General features: G+C 29.2%; 1 long non-coding RNA gene across 1 annotated transcript; it reads left to right on the top strand.

The window, feature by feature from the left end:
• Window positions 1-9,587: 9,587 nt before the first annotated feature.
• Window positions 9,588-11,376, top strand: LOC148193604 (uncharacterized). Its single transcript, XR_015782326.1, has 2 exons — window positions 9,588-10,144; window positions 11,148-11,376. It is a non-coding gene; the product is annotated as an uncharacterized LOC148193604 (long non-coding RNA).
• Window positions 11,377-17,525: the final 6,149 nt, after the last annotated feature.

Genomic DNA, 17,525 nt, shown 5'->3' with positions numbered 1-17,525 from the left:
ATAACCATAACACCATAATATATCTAGGTCTTAAACTACTCAGAATAATTACACTTTAAATAAAAATTATAATAGAGTATATTAAAAACTGCTAAAACAAGAAAACCACATCTTATTCAACACTTATATTATCATCATCCTGACCGTAGTAAGCAACACATTTTCATCTACTCACATCAATTAGTTGATCATTACAAATAAGAATACAAACTCAAAAAAAAAAAAACAAAAATAGAAGAGTAAGCTAATTATACCAAAAGAGTATACATATATAACACAAAATGTAAATGTTAATTCATAGGCGAAGATATACCAACAAATCCTAAGACATACAATAATAAATTCTAGACTTGACTATCTAGATACATATATTGATATCATACTCTAACGAGTTATTCATTTGAAGTGAAACAATTTGTCCTCCCAAGCTACCACACACAAGGTTAGTTTGTCAATCGTCTTAAGGCAAGGGAAAATCCATAAACTAGGAGATCTTGCTCCTCTTACTAGATACCCCTACCCTTCTCTACTTGAGATTGAGATTGGATGGTATAAGACCTAGGAAAATTGATAGGTAATCATGAGAGTTGTTATTTAAAATAAGAAAAGATACTTATTATAGAAGTGAAATCTATCACAGTTGGTTAGAGTTCCTTGTTATGGATTGGTGGTCATGTATTTAACTATTGTTGTGTGCATAATATATGTTTATTTCTTTTATTATTTGTTTTATGTGCAAGTGCATTAATATTTATAATAATTATGGTGTGTACATAAGAAGAATATACCTTTATTTTTTTGTAAGTACATTTTCGGGATGAAATTTGGTTTTGACGGGAAATATGAGATCCTAGAAATTTTAATAATTAGGAGAAATATATAAATGTGATTAAATATTTTAAATAAAAGATAAAACGATTTGTTAGTTATATTTAAAGGGTTTATTTATTTTAAAATATTTTCTAAAAAATAAGATTTAGTGAAAAATTATTCAATTAAAAACTATTATTAGATGTTGTTAGATTATTTAAAAGATATTCTTGGGTATTGTTATAAACTAGATAAATATTTACAAAATTAAAAGATATAATGAGATATTGTTACATATTATAAATGATATCTTGTGATATTGGTATAAATTAAATGATATATTGAGATATTATTAGATATAATTAAATATTGTTATTAGATAATAATAATAATAATAATAATAAAATATATTATTTAGGGACTTACCATAATCAATTAGAATAAAGATTATTTTATTTTATTTTATTATGAAAATAATGGGATTTTATAAAGATTAAGAAAATAAACCCAATAGATAGTTTGTTATTATTCCTTATTTGTATTTCAGGCTTAATTCATATTTCTTCTATTATAAATATTGTACCTTATGTGTATATTCAACATAAGGAAAATTAATCTTGTACATAGTTTTTACTATATTGAACACCTCATATTTATATTATGTTAAGATAGAAATCATGTCCATTCGGAAAAAGGGACAAAAACTTTGAAGGTGGGAGTGAAAGTTTGATCGAGTAAAGTGTTAAGATAAGATCGTCTATAAGACTGAACTGTCTAAACATCCTCATATGTTCTAAAGTTTAACAAACAAAAATAAATGAAATGAGCATATGATTGTGTTATCATTAGAAATGTAATATAGCTAAAATATAAGTGGTTTATGAAAACGCTTTAAAAAATTCAAACATCTTAAGGAAAACTTTAGTAAAAACACCAAAGTATGAACAAACACACCATTAAACAATTTCCCTATTTAATGCGTCAATGATAATCTTGTTGAACACAACTAGTGCTATACATTGTTAGGCGATGATCAAACGAACTCTCAATATATCTTGATAAATGAAAGTGTCAAAAGATGTTTTTGGAAAGAAATCCAAAATTCTTAAACGATGATCCAAAAAATTCTGTTGAAAGACACCTTGCTAAACGCACTATTGAACGAAACAAAAATAACTCAAAGAAGCGTTTACATAGGCTAAACGATACTATGTGTCAAATGATCTACTTCATCCAACGATGAAGTCTTCATTAACTGTTTGGTATCTTAGTGAAAAACTTAAACGATCAAATCTTGCCAGAACAGTAGAAAATGTAAAAAATATTTGTTGTTCTGAACATGCATTAAATGGCTTAGCCAGAAACCCAAGTTAGGGGAGCTTACATTCTTGATTTTTTTTTGTTTTCTTGTTATTCTTTCTTGGCTTATTGCTTGTATGTGTACATGATGAATTGAGTTAAATTGTTGTTACTTTTGGTTTGATTCTTTTGAAGTTAATAAAGCTTTTATTTGAATTATGTTAAGATTTTGGGAAAAGTGATATTTTATAAAAATAAAGAAGACTTTTCATGATTTTATGAGTTTCATGGGCATAGAGGTGAGTGAGTTTTTTGGGTTGTAAATGGAGTTATCCTTATTTTTTGTTTTGGTATGATTCTCAATGCATTGATCAATTTGTGGTGATGCTTGTAAAGAAGCTATCCTTCTTGATCATTGTATGATGTGTTTTGTTAATTCTTTACGTTAATTAATGTTGTGTGGTATTCTGGAATTAATGTGTTTGTGCATGATGTATTGGTGTTCCACTGTTCACGTTGGACAAATTCTGATGTGCGTTATGGTGGGTGAGGATTAGGTATTAGCCTTTTTGTGTTTCCAAGATTGATATTTCTAGGTATTAGAAAAGATAAGCCTTATATCTCAAACCAAGAGAGACGGGGGAGGGAGGGGGGGTTTGAAGAATTGGTTTTAACCCTTTTTGAAATCTTTATGAGTTCTTGTAACTTGAAATCAATAATCAAAGACAAATGAATCAATAAAGATAAAGAGAGGGAGAAAAAGATCAAGACATAACAATCTATACTAGTTCGACTATCAGAAGCCTACATCTAGTCCTCCTTCAACAACCTTAGTTAAAGGAAATCCACTATAATGATTGAGTATACAAGAATACAATGACAACCTTTAATTGCACTCCTCCGACCACTCAAAATCAAAATAGCAAAACAAGAGATGAACATACTCAATCTCTTACAAACACAAGAGCAATCCCAACTCTCAAACCTGGCTATCCTCACACAGGTATACAATGCACAGATTATTGGTGAACCTAATATTTAACACACTCTTCAAGTGCAGATTGAATCAGAACCAATGTAGTCCAAAGTCTTGAAAGAATCCTTGATGTGTAATCACCAAATGAAGCTTTGATTCTCCAAGAATGTTTCTTGAAATCACATGTAATCAAAACTCAACAAGAATGTTAAAAATTATAACGTCTTTTAAACAAGTTTCAAGTCACACATATATAGGATTTTCAAATCCTATCGTAGAATAATCGATTATGTTAATTGCATAATCTGTTATGTTTTTCTTTTTGTTTTAACATATTATCTCATGTGTGTAATCGATTATTTAAACTCTTAAGTCTAAAATTGTTTCTTTTAACAGTCTTAACATATTAGACTATTTGTGCAATGAATTAGACTATTCTTTCTGTCTTAATCGATTATCAAACTTATGTAATCTATTATATTGACACTTAGCCATATTAGTCATCTATTTGTCATCCTTAACCTATTATGTTACTTATATAACAAATTATGGCTTTCTCTCTATTTTAATCGGTTATGTAACTTATATAATCGATTATAACAGAGTGATTTACTCATGTTTAGCTTTCTAAGTGTTCTCGCTAAATCTAACAGATTTTTACACTTTTTTAATCGATTATTTATACCAAAAACTAGATTTCTAATATGTTTTAGGCTTGATTCACTCATCATTAATGGATTCAAACATCTAGCACTAACATGTTAAAGATATACACATTTGTTATGTCATTTTGTTGTGCAAGAAACCATTTAAACAATTAATCTATTCATCACAAAAAACAAATATGTAAAAACGCTAAGCTCCCCCTACCAACACTAGGTATTCTGGTGCATGTGTTTAAATGATATATCATGTTCATGGTTTTGTTATATTATATTTATTGTTGTTAATAACACTACGCGTACGGTGCAGTTGCTTGGTCTATGTTGGTGGCCCTTTCTAATTTTATTATGCTATATATGATGTTTGATTGATTGAGGTTTTTGATTTCATTCTTGCGGTGTTTGATTTCCATTGTTGCAATTGACATGTCATTCATTCATTATTTTATGCGATGCAAAGTGTAAGGTGTCATGCCACTCATATGTTATTTATGTGGGATAGTGCTTGATGGTTCCTGTCTTTGGCCACAATGCATGTTCAATGCAAGACATCTTATAATTGAATGTTGGCCATGAGGGGTAAATAATATATACATTATAATCATTAACGCTTGCCATAATATATTATGCGATTTTGGGTTGTTAAATGAATGATATGGGGTTGGGTGGCTTGTTGAGTTGTATTTCTTTATTGTCATGTTGTTGTATATGTTTCCAAATTGTTGTCATGTTATTATATGAAGTTGTGGTGTTGATGCATGTTGTCGTGTTGTTTTTATATGAAGTTGTAGTGGTGATACATGCTGTCATGGTGTTTTTATATGATTTTGTGGAGTTCTACTTATTGTCGTGCCTTTTTATATATGGCCATGTTGTTTGGGTATATGTTACCATGATATTTTATACGAGGCTATGCCATTTAGGTTTGTTTTCGTGTTGTTTAGCATGATGCCATGCTGTTATGTTGAGGTGCTATTTTGTATAATGCTATATTGTTTGAGTTTGTTTTTGTGTTGTTTTGTATGAAGCTTTGGATTTTTATTAAAATTTGCCAACATTAGTTTATTATATTCATTACTACAAAAAAAATGAGTTTCAATATCAACTATTTTTTAGTTTTGACATCAGTCCAAACATCGACGTCTTAGATAGAGATGTCAATTTAATGTTAGACTAAAAATGTGACGTTGAATGATGTCGGTCATCAAGCAAACCGACGTCAATTGATGATGGCCAGAAAGGGATCCAACATCTAGAGCGACAGGACGTGCACCATTGAGCGCAAGTTTTTGCGAATGTAAAAAAGATGGTAATTGACATCCATCCTTACCATAGTTGACGTTAATTGTAGTTCTTTTTTTAAATAATTTATTTGTTTTTAATATTTTACCAAATTTGAAAAGCAAAAAATCATTATAATTTGAAGTATTGAATGTTTCCAAAATACATTTTCAAGTTTAAAGTACGAACTAATCAAAACTAAAACTAAAAAAATAAAATAAAAAATATAAAAGTATTAAAACTAAACTAATGAATGTCTTTAAGAAAAAATAAATGTTGCTATGGTATAAAAGATATGTTTCCCACTCCTGTCATATCTCCATGATTATGTCCTCTGTTATTGGTGATATATTCTTGAAGCACTGCAAAAATAACACTTCTTCATTAAGTTTACATTCTAAAATTTAAAGTTGAATGTTGTTGAAAAGGGGAGCAATGTGAGTGCTAAACCCATTCCATGTGTCTGTTTTTTATGATGACAACACATTGATTGTAACAACACATAGATGTTGTCATGACACAACAAAAATGTGTATTTGTGATTGATACATATGTTGCTATGAAAATTTTTCTTGATGAATACATATGTTGATATGTTGATTAGTTTGCATACTTCTGTGATTATAATTGTGCTTATATCTCTGTATACATACTGAATATTTTTGTGTGTTAAAACCACAAGCACAAAGAAACTTTGTATGAAATAATCGATTACAGTGACGTTGTAATCAATTAGGTTCATCAGATAGCTTATGTTTTTAAACTGTGGCAAAACAACAAGTTTAAATCGATTACATTAAGTGTAAAATCAATTAAAACTTGTGTCTTTGCAAACATATTGTTGAAATGTGTTGTGATAGGTTTTTGAAGAGAATTTTTTTTCAAAATCTGTTTAAGTGAAGAGCTTAATCGATTACACTGGTTATGTAATCAATTAAGTTTGTTATAATTTGAAAATTGTTTTCAAGCTTAGTCATATCTACAACAACAGTCATATTTTTAAATATGTTTGACTAGCATCTATTGCAAATCGATTATATTAATTGTGCATTCAATTGGAAATGTGTTAGTTGTAATAAATGCATCATTTGGTGAGACAAATGTTTATTCATCAAATGATATGAACATAAGATGCTTTCTCAAGGCTAAAGCGTTTTGGTGGTCACTTATCAAATGATGTTTTCTATAGAATGCTTTGCTTGATATAACATTGTATGAATATATTTCTTTTAGTCTTAGCACCATATAAGATAGATTTTTGTTTTCATAAGTAGCTAATTTACTTGCTCATATAGTCTATTGAGAAACTTCAATGAGAGACACTTGTTCTTAGACCTTGTTTATGATTTTCTAATTCATTCAATCAGTTTGGTCTAGAAAGCTTTACTTCAGATCTAGCTTCAGACGTTATAGGATGCTTCTAACGCTACTTGTTTAAAACAACTTTTCTTACACAATAATATTTTGTTTAATTTTGACTATTAAACTTCAAAACTTGAGTTGCTTATATAGTCTACTCTCTAGACGATTTTTGTGTTAACACAGACACACACACAGACACACACACAGACACACACACAGACACACAAATAGAGACACACACAGACACACAGATAGACACACACACAGACACACACACAAACACACAAATAGACAGATACAAACACACACACAAACACACAGACAAACACACACACACACAGAGACACACAAAGGCTCACAGACAGACACACACAAACACACAAACAGGCACACACAGAGACACGCATACAGACAAACACAGACACACAGACAGACACACATAGACAAACACACACACAGAAAGACACACGCACACACACACACACACAGGCACACAAACAGACACATAGAGAAACACACAGACAGACATACACATACAAACACACACACAGACAAACATACACACACACACATAAACACACACACACACACATACACAAACACACACACACATACACAGACACACACACACACACACAGACACATGCACACAAACACACACACACACACATACAGACACATACACACACAAAGAGACACACATAGAGACACACACAAACACATAGACACACACATAGAGACACACACAAACACATAGACACACACATATAGACACACACACACACATAGACACACACAGACACACACATAAACACACAGACACACATAGATACACACAAACACACACAAACACACATAGACTTACACTGACACACACACAGACACACACACTCACACACACAGACACACACTCACACACAGACACACACATAGACAAAGATATAGACACACACACACAGAGGCACACACACACATTGTAAAATAAGAACTTAGACCATAAAATGTGGTTATGAAAATCCTCTAAGGTTTCTAATTCGTAAATAACTTATTTTATTTAAACATATGTGAAAACATGCAAAATACTCAATAAGAGAAGTTTGAATTATGTATTTAACTTTTTAATGACTTTTTTGCAATATCAATGGTTAAATCAGCCATATGATATTTTAACTTGATAAACACATTGTTAACAAGTTTTCATAAGATAAGTGTTCGATGAAGATAGTCAATTTCAAGCTCAAGTTGACAAACACAATGTCAATTTTTTTTTGAAAATCTCGTTTTAGAAAAAAACTCTTCTTCTTTGGTGAAAATTGGTTTAATAACATGCAAAGAGAAAAAAATAATGCAAACAATCATTTATTATGGATATTCTATTAGTTCATTTATTAAACAAGATTATGTCAAGTTTTTTTTTTAACACGATCAAGTTATACTGTGTAAACTAACGTTGCAAAATACAGTATAAGTGTTCTTCAAATTTTAGTCACACTCATGGATAAAACTGAGTAATATTTGGAACACAATCACTCTTGGTCAAGATTATGTATTATTTAGAACACAACTACTTCTAGATAAGACCAAATATTATATGGAACACGTCTGCTCCCAACTAAAATCAAATATTCTTTATAACACAATCACTCTTGGCAAAGACAATTGTTTACAAAGTAATCTAAATGATCATAAGTTTTCTTACTAAAGAAAATGTTGCATCTTACAACATATACAAGATTAAGTTCACTCTTCTATACTAGTATGGAACAAGGATTACTTAAGGATTGCAAAGATGTTAAAACACTATTGTTGTGAACAATTGATGAAGACCCATTTTAGTTCTTTAGGAATATGGTGTTAATAGTGAAGAAAATCCAAGGAAGATCTTCACTAGACATTAAAATAACTAAGAGGTCATCTAGATGTGAATGTTCACTTTCCAAAGATTCAAGAAGAAGGGTAGTTGAATTAAGTAAACTTAACACAACACATGAAAGTAAAACAACATAGTCAAATAGTATAAGCAAAAATGTGAACCAAAAGAGAAGCAAAAAATGGAGTATAAGAAGAAAGACTAGAAGGGGGAGGGGATTAAGGCGTTGACAAGCCACTTAAGGGGGTACAAGGCTTACCAATCTCACTATAAGTGAATGTGGCACCATTTGAGTCCTAAACTCAAGATAAAACTTAAAAGAATAGGACAATCTCAAGAGAACTCTCACAAATGGTCAAATATAAGTGTATAATCTCCAAATATTCAACCTTCTTACAAGTTTAAGAGACCTTCTTTTATAGGTGATGGAAAGAGTCTTTGCAAAAGCACAAACTAAAGGACATGAAAGCAAATACAAGGGAAATTCTTCTAGAAACTATGTCATCTCAAAAGGACTCGTTGATGTGAGGCGTGACCTAGCTTGCCTACCAAGTCTTTCATAGGCGCCTTTGACCTTCTAGAAAAAAGTCAACTCCAAGCTCTCTATGTTCTCCAAAAGGCGCCACATATGTGTGGATGCAAGCCCAAGCCTCTCCTCCTCTCCAAGTAGTGTTATCCTCCTCCAAGATGATCCTAGTAAATACTACAAAACAAACATAAGAGTCAACAAATCAACTTAAGTCAAATCAACAAGTCAACCTAAACACAAGTCAACATAAACAAATGCTAAATAAAAAAATAAATGATGGATTAGAGGCCCCTTCTTGTCATGCTCCTAGTCATCCTCTTAGGAAGGTCCTTTATATTCTATGAGGAGTCATGGACTCATCAATATTTCTTCTTCAAGGGTATCTTCTATTTATAAAGGATTCGAAGAAAGAGTTGTTTAGAATCCTTTCTAGCCGTTAACATCTTTAGGGAATTTTTCTTCTTTTGTCCATGTTAAAGCATAAAGATGCATTTGCTCCTTATGTGGCATTAATTGAATATCTTTTTCCCAAGCAACATTCTAATATACAACATGGCTTATCAAGCCTAAGTGAGATAATTTTTATCCAAATTGAAGTAAAGCACATGATCATACAAGGTTGATGGTCCATGCATAGCTTACATGCTATATTTTCAAAAAGGCTATTAACATAAAGCAACTTTGACACATTCTTCAAGTGATCTTTGATATTAGAAGACTGTCATAAGATCCTCTTATAAGATGGAAGGGTTAAACATTATCTTCATATCTAGAAAAAAAAACATGTGTAATATTCGAGTTGTACCATGAAAAACTTAAGAGTAGGCCTGGGCACAATTTAATAAACTGTACTAAAACTACAGTTAACCATACTATATTGTACTAAAAATAACTAAACTTGTTTTAACTGAAAACTAATTAAACTAGTGTATAGTTCAGTTAAAAGAAATTGAACTTTCCACGGTTTTCAGTATAGTTAACTGTGAATCACAAATTTTTCTTCTAATTGATAATTTCACCCCAAATTGAAAACTTTCAAAGCTAGGGTTCGAGAGGGCTGAGAGAAATGCGAAGAGAATTCCATTGTTGCTTCGTGAAAATGCAGATTCAGTGGATCAAACTGCCTACAAAGGATTAAAGCTGCAAAAGGGGTTGATTGAGGGGCGCGAACCCTCCAACCCCAACCCTACCCTTTTTCCAGTTTGATGGTTCAGCTAGAGGACCTCGACGATCTTGAAGACGACGACGGCGACGAAGAAGAAGCACTACGTGGACCCTCTAAATCGCCTGATTATGATGATGAACAGTGGCAAATTAGGTCTGGTATTGGCCAAGATTGCACCCTCGATTACGAGGTATATATCGCTCATACCTCTTTATTCTTTTCCCCAATAATGTTATCATGAACTCACATTATGCAGTTATAATTTTAATTCAACCAATTTGATGATGAAAATTGCTTCTTCTTTTTTTCCCTTTTGAAAAAAAAAATCATTTAGACCTGCGATGAAGGAAAGCTTTTTCCTTTTAATTTGGGCTTACTACCACTCTTTTTTGTGTGAGGAAATTGTGTAGGAAAAAGATTTAAATATATTGAAGAGTCTGTTACTGCTACTACTTAGTCCCCCCATGGGTTCACTGTTGTTCCACCTTATCTAGTGGTCTCTAAATTTAAAGGTTTTTTTGGTTTAATGTGAAAAATTGTGTAGGAATATGAATTTATTGAAGAGTATACTATGAAGGTGATGGACTAAGATTGTATACTTAAATTTCATATATAATTAAACACATGGATCGAATCGGATGGGGTTGTTTCATTTTAGTCAAATGATTTTGTGTTTGAACCCATGGTATGCCTGCCTGTAGAGTAGTCCTACCCGGTTCAAGCAACTGTAGAGGATACTTGCTGCACCAACTTCCTTTTATTGTTGTTGTTATCATTTGTGTAAGCAAATATATAATTAAACTTGAGAAGGAAGGTCTCTCTGTTTTTTCTCTGTGATTCTTCTTGTTGTTGTCAGTTTTTGTTACCAGTTTTTCACTGTCAAAGTTTGGATTGGAAAAGAAAATTGAGTGAATCACACTTTATGTAGGAAGAGGAAGACCAATATGACAAACAGGCTATTGGGAAAGAGGATTTGTTTTTATTTGTTTTTCTCTGGTGACTGATGTAATGCATTTCTACTTGATTGCTAGGTGTTGTTTAGGGCTAGAATTGACTGAAGAAAAGTTTCCGAGCATATGATTGTGTTGGATTATTTTTCCATTACAATTATTTTTCCATGTAGAGAGTACATATTCTAATGTAGAGAGTGTGGATTCCCAACTTCTAACTTCAAATCTTTAATATCCCTGTAGGAGTGAAGAAAGATGTCATGAACTCATCACTTCCTAAATACGTGATGAGTTGAGCAATAAATAGAAAGAATATTATTAGGCAATTTTGACCCAGAATTTTCAGATATTACCTTGTGGTGTTCAGGCAAGACTGATGATTTGATGAACTGACTATTTTGTTTATTACTAATCTTAGCTTCATAAATAGAGTGGCAATACATCTTAATGGTATTGTTTTTTTTTATATATCTATGTGGTTTTGAATCAGATATCTTTTATCAATGTTGTTATGGAATTGCAGAAGCTTTATATTGAAGAGTCTGTTACTGCTACTACTTAGTCCCCCCATGGGTTCACTGTTGTTCCACCTTATCTAGTGGTCTCTAAATTTAAAGGTTTTTTTGGTTTAATGTGAAAAATTGTGTAGGAATATGAATTTATTGAAGAGTATACTATGAAGGTGATGGACTAAGATTGTATACTTAAATTTCATATATAATTAAACACATGGATCGAATCGGATGGGGTTGTTTCATTTTAGTCAAATGATTTTGTGTTTGAACCCATGGTATGCCTGCCTGTAGAGTAGTCCTACCCGGTTCAAGCAACTGTAGAGGATACTTGCTGCACCAACTTCCTTTTATTGTTGTTGTTATCATTTGTGTAAGCAAATATATAATTAAACTTGAGAAGGAAGGTCTCTCTGTTTTTTCTCTGTGATTCTTCTTGTTGTTGTCAGTTTTTGTTACCAGTTTTTCACTGTCAAAGTTTGGATTGGAAAAGAAAATTGAGTGAATCACACTTTATGTAGGAAGAGGAAGACCAATATGACAAACAGGCTATTGGGAAAGAGGATTTGTTTTTATTTGTTTTTCTCTGGTGACTGATGTAATGCATTTCTACTTGATTGCTAGGTGTTGTTTAGGGCTAGAATTGACTGAAGAAAAGTTTCCGAGCATATGATTGTGTTGGATTATTTTTCCATTACAATTATTTTTCCATGTAGAGAGTACATATTCTAATGTAGAGAGTGTGGATTCCCAACTTCTAACTTCAAATCTTTAATATCCCTGTAGGAGTGAAGAAAGATGTCATGAACTCATCACTTCCTAAATACGTGATGAGTTGAGCAATAAATAGAAAGAATATTATTAGGCAATTTTGACCCAGAATTTTCAGATATTACCTTGTGGTGTTCAGGCAAGACTGATGATTTGATGAACTGACTATTTTGTTTATTACTAATCTTAGCTTCATAAATAGAGTGGCAATACATCTTAATGGTATTGTTTTTTTTTTATATATCTATGTGGTTTTGAATCAGATATCTTTTATCAATGTTGTTATGGAATTGCAGAAGCTTTATATTGAAGAGTCTGTTACTGCTACTACTTAGTCCCCCCATGGGTTCACTGTTGTTCCACCTTATCTAGTGGTCTCTAAATTTAAAGGTTTTTTTGTTTAATGTGAAAAATTGTGTAGGAATATGAATTTATTGAAGAGTATACTATGAAGGTGATGGACTAAGATTGTATACTTAAATTTCATATATAATTAAACACATGGATCGAATCGGATGGGGTTGTTTTTCATTTTAGTCAAATGATTTTGTGTTTGAACCCATGGTATGCCTGCCTGTAGAGTAGTCCTACCCGGTTCAAGCAACTGTAGAGGATACTTGCTGCACCAACTTCCTTTTATTTTGTTGTTATCATTTGTGTAAGCAATATATAATTAAACTTGAGAAGGAAGGTCTCTCTGTTTTTTCTCTGTGATTCTTCTTGTTGTTGTCAGTTTTTGTTACAGTTTTTCACTGTCAAAGTTTGGATTGGAAAAGAAATTGAGTGAATCACACTTTATGTAGGAAGAGGAAGACAATATGACAAACAGGCTATTGGGAAAGAGGATTTGTTTTTATTTGTTTTTCTCTGGTGACTGATGTAATGCATTTCTACTTGATTGCTAGGTGTTGTTTAGGGCTAGAATTGACTGAAGAAAAGTTTCCGAGCATATGATTGTGTTGGATTATTTTTCCATTACAATTATTTTTCCATGTAGAGAGTACATATTCTAATGTAGAGAGTGTGGATTCCCAACTTCTAACTTCAAATCTTTAATATCCCTGTAGGAGTGAAGAAAGATGTCATGAACTCATCACTTCCTAAATACGTGATGAGTTGAGCAATAAATAGAAAGAATATTATTAGGCAATTTTGACCCAGAATTTTCAGATATTACCTTGTGGTGTTCAGGCAAGACTGATGATTTGATGAACTGACTATTTTGTTTATTACTAATCTTAGCTTCATAAATAGAGTGGCAATACATCTTAATGGTATTGTTTTTTTTTATATATCTATGTGGTTTTGAATCAGATATCTTTTATCAATGTTGTTATGGAATTGCAGAAGCTTTATTTGCAAATGATCGTATTTCTGCAATTTCCAGATCTTTTAATTATAATTACCTCGTTGATAAATGGTCTCAATTGCGTTCTTGTTGTTCTGACTATGCTCGAACTGTTTTAAATGGATATTTCAGTTGTAAATGGATCTATTGCAGTGTAACTGCACTGTTGCAGTTTCAAAAATGCATTATAGTTCTAAAAATAGTTAAAAATAGTTAACTGAACTATTGCAGTTTAATTGAACTAAAAAATAGTTCAGTTCAGTTTTTTTGAACTATTTTTTAGTTCAGATCAGTTTATTTGAATTGTTTTATAGTTAACTATAATTATTTATAGTTCAGTTCAGTTTAGTACACTTTGCCTAGCCCTACTTAAGAGTACGTATCTTTATTATTTTTTTAAGTGTTAGCTTATTAGACAAAAAAAAATACATGCAAGTTGCTTTATTTTTATTGCAGTCAAAGACACCATTTTGCATTTGAAACATTGCATCTATCATCATTAAATAAAATATTTGCATCTATAATGATTTGATGTTAATATGAAACAATTTACATGTTTTATAATTTAAATTTACATATTTACATGTTTTATAATTTAAATTTACATATTTACATGTTTTATAATTTAAACAACTTAGAATCTCATAAACTTTTATCTAAGAATATCTCGACTTCAATGTTGAATTTGTAAATAGTTTTGTGTATAACCTTTTTTTTATTAAATTTAAATCTATAACACATCTACACTTTTACTATACAATTTCAATAATTATAATTAGGCTTAATTATTAATTTGGTCATTATTTTCGTTAAGTTTTTTTAATATGATCTTAATTTTCTTTTCAATCAAATTTCAATTTTCGCTAAATTATTCAATTTAGTTTTTTTTCTAACATTATTTAAATCATTAATAATATAATGTACAATCAAACGCATTACTATATCAAATTAGTATTTAAATCTTATATATGTTTTTATTTTTACAATTAAGAAACATTATTTTACCGACATAATAAAACTTCCATCGATAATATAACGGTTATATATATATATTATATATATATATATATATATATATATATATATATATATATATATATATATATATATATATATATATATATATATATATAATATATATATATATATATATCTTAATAGTTGGTTAGATTAAGATTAAGGTTCTCTATCTAACATCTTTCCAAAGTATGATTCTGAATTTTCTAATCACATATATTATACACCTTTTAATGTTAAGGATTACAATTATGATTTTTTTTTTTGTCTAAAAGTAATATTTTAGCTAAACACAAGTAAGGAAAAATGATGAAAATTAAAAATTTAATTTGAAATTTCATAAATTTTTATTTAAGTCACTTTTAAAAGAAGTAAGAAAGATAAGTCTTATATTATAAAAAAAAACATAAAAAATTACTCTCATGTTAAAAATAGAAATAATATGATTATCAATGTAAAGATAGATAAGTGGATAATTTAAAATATTTAAATAAGGTTTTAGTTTTTGCAACTATGACTTTATATATATTTACATAATTTTATTTTACTTTATTGAATTAAATTTTAATTTTTGTAATAATTTTTATTATTTTACATATTAATATGTATATTTCTTATAATTTTATTTGAATTTTAATTAAGATATTTAAACTTAAGTTAAGTTCATTAGAACAAATTTTGATAATTATTTTGAAAAAAAATAAGGCATATTAATTTTTATATATATTAAAAATTAAAATGATTATAGCTTTTTAAAAGATTAATATGTGTTAAGTCTTTTATCTTTCATGAAAAAAATGGATTTCATACTATTTTAAACTTTAAATCATTTTCATTTCTAAACTTTATTAATAAATGAATATAATCTTTATTACCAAACAATATTAAATATTTAATGATGTAAAAAACAACATTGTTACATATGTGTTCATATACTCACATAAAAACATACATGACTTTTAGAGTTTAGGATCAAATTGTATTATGAATAAAATCCAATTTTATATCATAATTTAGAATTAAAATCATATTTAACCTTTTTAAATTTATAACAGTTTGTAACAATTTTTTTAATTCTTATTTTTAATTATAATTACTTTTACACTGAAAATGTAAAATATTAATCAATATAATCATGATAATAAAAAGTATATTTAATCATTGTTTTAGTAGGTAATTTAGTTAAGCTATATAGATATTATTTGATATAAAATAAGTAATTATATATATATATATATATATATATGAGAAGTAATCCTTTTTACATCTCTGAATCTAAATTGGTTTTCCAATTAATGTGAAAAACTGTTTTTAAAAATTCTTGTTTTCCACCAGTACATTGGCATCACATACTGTCACAAAAAAAAAAGTAAGACATACTTACTGATTTGATAAAAAAAAATATACTTACTTTTACCATATACAAATTATTGTGACTAAATTCAATTACTAAGTATGAAAATCATGATTTTTTTTTATAAAGATGTCAATTTTAAATTTGAAAAAAACAATAATTAAGTCTTCCTACTCCTATTAAATATAATTTTTCAATCTTTCTTCCTTCACTCTTTCACTGCATCATTCTCAAAATAAACATTTCATAGTTTAAAATTATTTCAATTCTGGGTGATGAAGAAAGTAGGTATGCACATTTTGTGGAAAACTAAGTGTTGCAGCATTAAAAGAGATAGTTAAATAAATACGTAATAAATAGTTGTTTGTCCAAAAGAATGAAGAAAGGTGGTAGAAGCTTTTCCATCACTTTATGTGCATTAAGGACTTTGCTTCTTTTGTAAACTCCTATGCATGAAAATTCCTTGTCATGTTGTTACTATTTTGTTCCTCTTACTTTTCCCTCTCCACCATTGATTGCTTGCTTTTAGCTCTGCCTTGTGCAACTCTATGAAACTAAAAACATGTGCTAATACTATAAACAATAATTTATTTTTCAACTTTAGTATAGCACAATAATTGCCTATGCAAGTACCTACTTATTATGTACAATAATATTCCTATCAGGAATCATATTATAATATTATGTATGGTGGATATTAATTAATGTTTTATTATTAAAGACTTGTATTTCTATTAAGACATAATCACATCTCAAATTCTTCGTATTTATAATTAAGTCTTTATTAAATTTTGTTGTATATTGAATATTAAAAAAAATTAATTGAGTTTTTATAATTTAATTTTTTTTCATAAACTATGTGATGACTTTTTTTTTTGTTATTTTATTTATTTGTTTTTGTATATTAAGAAATGAGTTTATGTTGTTAATATGTTAAATAACAAACGTCTTTTATTTCTTTCATTAAAAATATGTTAGATAATGAGATCATCACAATATTATTTTATAATTCATTTTAGACTAACCACAATATTATGTTATAATAACAAAAACCTTATAGGATAGACCTAAAACTTAATCAAACCTTTTATTAATTAATAAACTATTGTAACCATGTATTTGTAAAGATTTTTGTAATGTCCTATGTACACAAATAAAGAACATAAAGTATATACGAATACTCTTAATTATTTAATAAAGCTTTTAAATAAGCAGCAAACAAAATATAGGGAGAGAATAGTAGAGTGAAAATGTTGATTAGCCTCATAATTTGTTTGCTAAATCTGTAAGATAAAACAATTATTTTATTGCAAATAAAACCTGACCTCAGGTTATACCATTTGTTCACATTTACCTTGTAAGAATATCAACCGAATGTTTGGCATTAAAATTGAAAAACGATCTTTATTATTAGACATGTCAAGAAGAATGCATTAAAAGTTATGAAAATATATTGAGAATGCTTCTTACCATCAATTTCAATTTTAATATTTTAACAACTGTCCTAAGCACCCAGGTTAGTGTTAAATAGTAGTGCTTCTTTAAAAAGTACAACTTAATAAAGTAACTTTAAAATTGCTTTCATCCTCAATCTTGCCATCATGTGGAAATAAAGCAGA

This window comes from Vigna umbellata, chromosome 9, assembly GCF_029865625.1.
Source record: "Vigna umbellata cultivar VRB3 chromosome 9, Vumbellata_1.0, whole genome shotgun sequence".
Lineage (NCBI taxonomy): Eukaryota > Viridiplantae > Streptophyta > Magnoliopsida > Fabales > Fabaceae > Vigna > Vigna umbellata.
Note: the sequence above shows the minus strand (reverse complement) of the source record. Positions and strands in the feature narration are given on the sequence as shown.